This window comes from Fukomys damarensis, unplaced genomic scaffold (assembly GCF_012274545.1).
Source record: "Fukomys damarensis isolate Sample0158 unplaced genomic scaffold, DMR_v1.0_HiC HiC_scaffold_17, whole genome shotgun sequence".
NCBI classification, from domain to species: Eukaryota; Metazoa; Chordata; class Mammalia; order Rodentia; family Bathyergidae; genus Fukomys; species Fukomys damarensis.
The window spans coordinates 30,149,327-30,157,334 of NW_022900929.1; the positions used below are offsets into that span (position 1 = coordinate 30,149,327).

The 8,008-nt window shown below is 38.1% G+C and overlaps 1 long non-coding RNA gene across 1 annotated transcript in view; it reads right to left on the bottom strand.

The window, feature by feature from the left end:
* LOC104862691 overlaps window positions 1-5,518 on the bottom strand; it is a 9,892-nt gene extending 4,374 nt beyond the window's left edge. The window contains exons 1-2 of the long non-coding RNA XR_780399.1: window positions 5,488-5,518; window positions 1,559-1,748 (exon numbers count right to left, since the gene is read on the bottom strand). This is a non-coding gene — a long non-coding RNA (uncharacterized LOC104862691). The remainder of the gene's footprint in view (window positions 1-1,558; window positions 1,749-5,487) is intronic.
* Window positions 5,519-8,008: the final 2,490 nt, after the last annotated feature.

The window sequence follows — 8,008 nt, forward strand, 5'->3', positions numbered from 1 at the left end:
ATATATATACATCAACTAATATATATATCAACTAGTATAGAAATTTTTAAAGAGAAAAAAATTTGCACAATAATAGGTTCTAACTAGCTTGAGTAAAACAAGCAAAAATGGAAAATAATAAATTTTCTTGAGAAGGAGAAGAAATTTGCATCCTTGGGCATCGCTGGTGGCAATATGAAAGGGGGGTTCTCTCTGTGGAAAACAGTTTGCAGATTCCTTAGGACAGTAGCAGAGTCACCACGGGTTCCAGAGATTTGGTTTGTGATTTAAAGCTAGGCCTCCAAGGTGTTTTTTGCTCAGAAATGTTTATAGCATTCCACTTATGATTAAAAGTGAAAATATCTCTAGTACTCACTGACAGAGAATGGATAACCACAGTACTGTGCACACATGCAAGAGAACAAGGTTCAGCCTTATGCAGAAGGGAATTCTGACACAGGCTCCAAAATGTTACACCTCAGGGACATTCAGCCAATGAGATACCGTCCACAAAGTGCTGGATGTGTCCTCCAAGAGAAGATTCGCAGAGTAGTCAAATGCATGGACACATAAAATACAGGAGTGGTTCTTGGGGGCTTGGTCAGCAGGGCCTTGGGCAGGTATTGCTTATGAACATGGAGATTCGGTTTGGGATGATTAAAGTTTTATAGTTTGACAATGGTGATGGTTGCAAAATAATATGAGTGTATGTTTTTGTCAAAACAACTTCGTGTGCCACAACAGTTAGGATGGTGCATTTTACATTCTGTGTGTTTTCCACAATTAAAAGTTGGATAGAAGGAGAACTGAATAAGGGGAGAAACTCTATATACCTACAGATACGAAGACTCAATGTTAGCACAACATCAGTTCTCCTGACACAATCCATTACAGTTTCCAAGTGGTCCCATGCACTATTACAATAAGTCGTCTCATGAGAAGCAGAAGACCCGAGATAGGAGCACAGTGTTGGAGCAGCACGAAGTCAGAAGATACCACCCGAACTGAAGACTTCCTACCAACCAGCAAAACTCACAATGATGTAGTATTGGTGGAAAACAGGCTACAGGGTGAAAGGCACAGGACAGAGAGCCAAGAAACTGATTCATACAAGTAGATTCAAATAAGTTTGACAAGGGAACAAAGGTAATACAATAAAGATAATTTAGTCAATACACGGTACTCTATACCCACATGTCAATGGAGAAAAAGTAAATCTGGACACAGAACTTAACTCAAAATGGATCACAGAGCTCAGAGTAAAATACAAAATGATAACATCTCTAGAAGATAACTTAGGAAAAAACTGTAGAACTTGAGCTTGGTTATGGCTTTGTAGATAGGAAAACAATCTATAACTTTAAAAAAATTGTAACTGAAAGTCTCTGCCTTGTGAAAGGCACAGTTACGAAAGTGAAAGCCAAAAACTGTGAGATACTTGCATGAGAAATACCTGGTAAAATTTTATGTAAAATCTTTGAAGAACCTTAAAGCTAAGAAACAGAAACTCATTGCTGGTTGGTACAGTCACGTTGGACACTAGTTTGGATAATTTTTATAAAAGTAAACTGAGACTTACCATTGAGATTCTGCAGTTTTGTTCCTTGTTATTGCTGCAATGTAGTTGAAACTGTTCACACAAAAGTTTATGGAAGATTTATTTGTAGTTTCCTAAGTTGTTCAGCAACCAAGATGTTCTTCATGAGGTGGGTGAGAACACAGCACCTGAGTCAGTAGGATGTGATTCAGGGCCAAGAAGAAATGAGGTCCTAAAGCATGAAAAGACAGGGAGAGAGCTCAAGAGCATACCCCTAAGTAAAAGAACCCTACCCCAAAAGCTTTCTAAAATATGACATTTTAGAGAAGATAAAACTACAAGGATGATATATGACCAGTGGTTTCCAGTGGTTACAGAAAGGGAAAATGAATTAGCAGAGTACAGCGGGTTTTAGGACAGGGAAAATACTCTGCGGAGTGCTACTGAACAGCGGCAGGTACAGATTATACACACTTGTCCAGGCTTGTCAGAGGCGAGGACACTTCCTGCCAAGAGTGAGCCCTTGGATGAGTGATGGATGGGGATCAGGACAGGGCAGCATGGATCATAAACTAACAAACCAAGGCTCCTGGAGGGCTGGCACTGGGAAGGCTGAGGGCTCTTGGCAGGCAGTACATCTTTTCATTTTCTATGCAAACTACTGGCTTTCACTCTAAAACTGCTCTAATTTAATGTTTAAAAGTAAGGAGGTGGTAATGATGTATGGATGTCATGATTGTTATTACAGCTCCTTCCTCACAGTCTCAATGTCATTGTTGAAAACAGAAACCTGCACATGGCTATTGCTGATGGACCAGAAAAAATCAAGGAAGTCTGCAGTATCCGAGTCACAGTCACAGGCCTGGAGATGCCGGGGAGCAGAAGGAGGGAGGGATAACCATGGTCCTGCCCCTCAGACAGTAAGACTGTTTCAGAAATATCTGTATCTGCTATAAATTTACTTTTCTTTTAATCCATTGTGTACAATAAGTATTACAAGTAGACATCTAATGGAAGAGTAAAAGCGATGCATCCCTCTGTCCCCTTTCTTCCAGTCATGATGTTAACCTAAGTGATTTTAAAAATATACCTGTACAGTTTGAAAAGCTTTCTCTTTTTCAGTGAAGCTTCTAAAAAAATGAAAAGATGCCTATTTATGAGTAGTTGAACATATAAAGCACATAGAAAGAATTGAGAACCTTATATAAAAACAGAACACTAAAAGTAAAAGCATAAAATGTCACAAAAATATATTAAAGCAAAAATCAAGAAATATAGAGTTATTTTACACTATTGAATTTGAAAATTATGTATAGGATTGGGGGCTCTGAGCTCTATACCTAGCACTACAAAACAAAAATTGTATATATTTGTCTGTATCTATAAACACACACACACACACACACACACACACATACACATATATATGTGTAATTTATTTTCTTTTATGAATTTTTTAAAATTTAATTTATTGGTACATTCTAGGTAAACAGTACAGTTATATTCATTACTGGGATCTTGTACCTTTACATGCCAGGTCTTGGTTTTCATTTTTTCCCCTTGTCCCCACCCTCCCTTCACCACTTCCTCCCCTCCCCACCTATAAACACTTTAATTCCATTTTTACATTTTCTCACATTTTTTCCCCTTCCCTTATTTCTTTCCCCCTACCCTTCCCACTGTCCCTACACCTTTAGCTCTTTTCTTCCTATTTCACATTGCTAATTATCCCATTAGGATCTTGAGTACTATTTTAGTTTTTCATACCAGAGAAACTATTCGGTATTTACACATGTGTGACTTATTTATTTCACTTAGGAGTAAGTATATCCCCAAAATGTATCCATTTTCCTATGAATGAATCTACTTTCTCATTATTTATGGCTGAGTAGTATTCCATTTTATAGAAAAACCAGTTTCCAACTGATGGGCAAATGGGCTGTTTCCAAGTTTTAGCTATTACAAACTGTGCCACTATAAACATGGGTGTGCATATATCAATGTGGTATGATTCTTTTAATTCTTTTGGAAAGATACCCAACAGAGGGATGCCCCCACCCAAATATAAAGACCCAATTCAAAAATGGGCATCTGAAATGAACAGACATTTCTCAGACAACGAAGTAAAAGCAGCAAGTAAATATATGAAAAAATGTTCCATTTTCATATGTTGGTGCTGTTTATTACAAAAACAATAGGGGAAATTTTGTTAATATCCATCCAATATTATTAAGTAACTCAATTTCTGGGATTCCATTCTATTTTATTCTACTCTATGAGTATGATCTATAATACATAAAATGATAATATTCTGTATGGAAAGTACTGGAAAGTAATTTACCCTGCATAATCAATTATGCAAATTATTACATATTAAAACATCAGGAACATATACAATCACAAATAGTTATTTAGATTGCTTTTTAAAAGATGGCTTATTACCACTGTGTTGCTGCAGAACCCATGAGCACATTGCATGCTGGGAGAGGTGTGTGTGCATCCCGGTTCGAGTGGCAGGCTCTGTCCACAGCAGGGTTCCCTGCTCAGTGTCTGGAGGTGCTGACAGTGAGGTCACTGCACTCTGTCACCAAGGCTTCTGGCATTGGGTCCTGTGTCCCCAGGGTTTCTCTTTGTGCCTGTGCCAGGAGGCCCTGATTCTCACTGGGTATTGGCTGGAGATTGGACTCCTTCAGTGGGGACTCCCCATGGGGAGTTCACAGCACAGCCTCCTGTTTGATAGCTCAAGATCAGCAAGACTGTCCCTGTTTATCCTGCAGGCAGAATTTATATTTTAATTTATATTTTATTTTTGTTTTCTGAAAAGTGATGGTGGTGTGTTTTTCACCTTTGCCATGCACTAGTGCATGAGAAGCCACAGGCCCTGCCCCAGGCAAGGGAAGGGATGGGGAGGACACATCCCTGGAGGTGACCTTAGAGAGTGTGGCAGTGTCCTCCATGCACTGCAAGGACGAATGCAAAAAGCAAAATATAACCAGCATATCTAGAATGATAGAAAGAATGAACAAGTGTTCACAAAATAGCTAAATCAACCAGCAGCTTTTCTGACATGACATATAATTTTTGAGTTAATAATTTCTTAAAGCAGAAAAAAAGCAAATTAAAGAAGCCCAGAGGTAAATGTTAGCTACAACGAACATGTCAGGTGCTCCACTTGCTGTTAAATATGCCCAGGAAGCCTCATGGGTTATGCTTCTTGAACTCCTCCACAGACCCCGGATCTGAGTTAGGGTTTAGCATCATAAGGCAGTTTTCGATTATCAGGTTTTACAGGTGGATTCTGAGAGAATTTAATGTTACAAACATTCACATTTTGGGTCCAAACTTTTCTGATTACCTTTTAAATTTGATTTACTATAACTAAGGAATTCGAATCTCAAATCAAATAAATAGTTTCTAGATACTTGAAAAGTAGGGTCTACAGATACATAAAATTTTTCTTGAAAACTATCAAGTGTCATACTAGATATGAATGTGAAAGGGTTTATACAAGTTTTGGGAAAAAAAGCAAACTGAAGGGTCATAAGGCAATGCACTTAGTTGGGCTTCATCCAGAAGGATTTGGTGGAAAAAATACTATAGTTAGGATGAATACAAATGAATTCAAGAAAAACAAAAACAAAAAAAAAACAGAAGAAAATGGCTATGTAAATTACTTCTGGTACAAGAACATATTGTTTTAGCTGGAATAATTTCAGTGTTTTAAAATTAGTAGTCTTCTCTCTTGTAATCTTTGGAACTGAACATTGAAACCTGAGCTGAATAAAGGATAGATATGTCCTTGAAGAAATAAGAGGAAGCAACATTAAAATATAAGCTCTCAAGGACCTCTTTCTTCTCTGGTTGTCCCCAACGCAGTGCAGGTCCTGGCCCTGATGTACCACACACACCTCTGTGAGACTGTGGCCTTCTGCACTTGCACCACTGGCTGCAGCTCACTCACTGCTTCTCACCTGTTCACTGCGCAGCTTCCCCTTCACCAAGAATCAGCGCTGCTTCCAGGAGTGTCGATGTGCCCCTCCTGTTGGGGAAGAAATGATTCCGATACCCTCTCTGCCTCCTGACACGACCAGCAAAACTAGCCGTCAACAGCTGCAATGTTGGATACTTTTCTGAGACAAAGCACCAAGTGATGCCCTTCCTGCTCATGATTTGGGTACCTTCGCAGCACCCGGGAGATAACCATGATTCCAGCGCGGGTAGAGGACACGTGGGCAAAAGAGTCTGTAAAGTCAAATGAGCATGTGCAGGATGCAACCTGAAGATCGGTCACATGTTAGATAAGCTTCTTGACGGGATTACTGAAGTTTATATATGGGAGATATTAATTATATTCTTTATAGTGTCCTTTAATATAGGTCAAAGGAGCAATGCCAAATTAAATTTCAACAGCATATTCGAGGAACAACTAAATTATTGTCCCAAGAAATAATTATTCAACCATGTAGACTTAATTTAAGGATGAAATGTAGAACTTGAGAAAATGTTGTAGTATACATTATTAGAAAGAAGACTAAAAATAATTTTTCTGAAATCACTATTAACAGCAATTAATGAATATGTAAGTAGTTTAATGTTTTCTCTAAAGAAACTGCTTCAGTTTAAAGAAAGTGATTATATGCACTTTATTTAATTAACAATAGGGTTTTATAGCAGACATAAAATTTAGGATATATGAATAGACATGTTCTAAACAGATAGCCATCTTACTTTCTATAACATGAAGGCATAAAAGAAAAAAATGCTATTTTATTTTAAGGAAAGAGTCCTAGATGGTCTTTCACAATTCAAAAAAAGAAAAAAATCATAATTGAAATGCATTACTGAATTTTCAACATTAACATGGATAACTTTTTACTCAATTCAATGCTGCAGTGAAATCTCTGGGCGTAGTTGCTACCACACATGAGTAATTTCCTTTTCTAGTGAACCACAAGATAAATTGTGAGATACAGTTAGCCCCAGGTGACTTACAGCCTTTATATGTTTTATGGGCTCATTGGAAAAAAGCCAATTAAATATTGGATGACATCTGCCAAAAACAGTATTATATTTTAAACATATTTGACACTGTGTCACCCTTCCTGCAGTTAATAAGGTTGCAGAGCTAATGGTCCATTGAGCCCACTCTTACAATGTAAAAGTTAAACCTTCATACGTAATATTGAAGCAAAGCCATGTTTGTTCTACTAATAGCAGAAAGGAGTACTTTAAATTTATTTTGACCTGGCTTTGTTAGTAAGGTAGGCTTGAACCATGAAAACATGAAAAAGTCATAAGGTAGCGTCCAATAGTTTATGCTACAAACATTGGCTTATATATGACCCTCCTCATAAACTGCTTTTAAAATTAAGAAACAAATCCTTTATCAAAATAAAGTAGGGGGCCATGTAGAACTTCTGCAGGCTACCTTTTATTGATTTGTTCGTGAGAGTTCAAGTTCTGATGGTAAACATCCCCTCTGATGGTACAGACTCTCACAAAGAGACAGCAAGTACGAAGGTGGCCTGTCACGGCAGCACCTGTCCAGACCTGCCACCCCATGTGATACTCAGGACCTCCCCCAGCAGCCATACGTCCACACTTTGGAGGGCGAAGCTTGGAGACATTGTGATTTGAGTAAAAGAATAGGTGCTCACCGGGGTGTAAAGTTTCCATGTGAAAAGTGACGAGGTGGAGTTATGTGTCCAGCAGCTGTGACAGTGCCTGTGAGTAGACTTCACCCCTAAGGGACTAAAGGACTGAGGTAAGGGTGTCAAAAGAGAGTTCCACAGGGGGAGAAGGCATTTGTCAACTATTTTATTTTATTATTTTATTGATTGATTGATTGATTGGTGAATATTAGAAAACATTTATTTTGGATGAAGTGCCTTTCATTTCATTTCATTTCATTATCTGCATGTTGATAGTTTTTTGATACAATGCCAAGAACATAAGTGAAGAAATAAATGACATATTGGGTTTAATAAATATTAAAATCTTCAGGTCTTTAAGGACATTGGTAACATGATTCGAGATGAGACTTGGCCAATTTATCTTTAGAATACAACTTTGATTAAGGCTTTGTATCCAAAATAAATAACCACTGAACAAGTAAATAATCTCCTAATTAAATGTTGAGCAAATAATCTGTACTGATACCTCACCAAAGACCATGTATAAATGGCTAATGAGCACACAAGAATATACTCAGTGTCAACTGTTAGAGTTTTCAGATTGAATAGGGATGAGATTGCATCTCATACACATAAGGGTGGCCAGCACTGAAAGGTGCACCTTCTCAGTTGTCTGTGAGTGTTCGGAGCAGAAGGAAAGATCCATGTAGAGGGGATCACAGAAGAGTGGTGAACTGGAGAGGCAGCTGAGCAGTGCTCTCTGCAGTCATAAGGGTGTCATTCTCTCAGCTCAGTTGAAAACACATCTCCTTGTAAAAACCTGCATGTGAGAGTTTATAGCAAGTTTAACTATAATTGC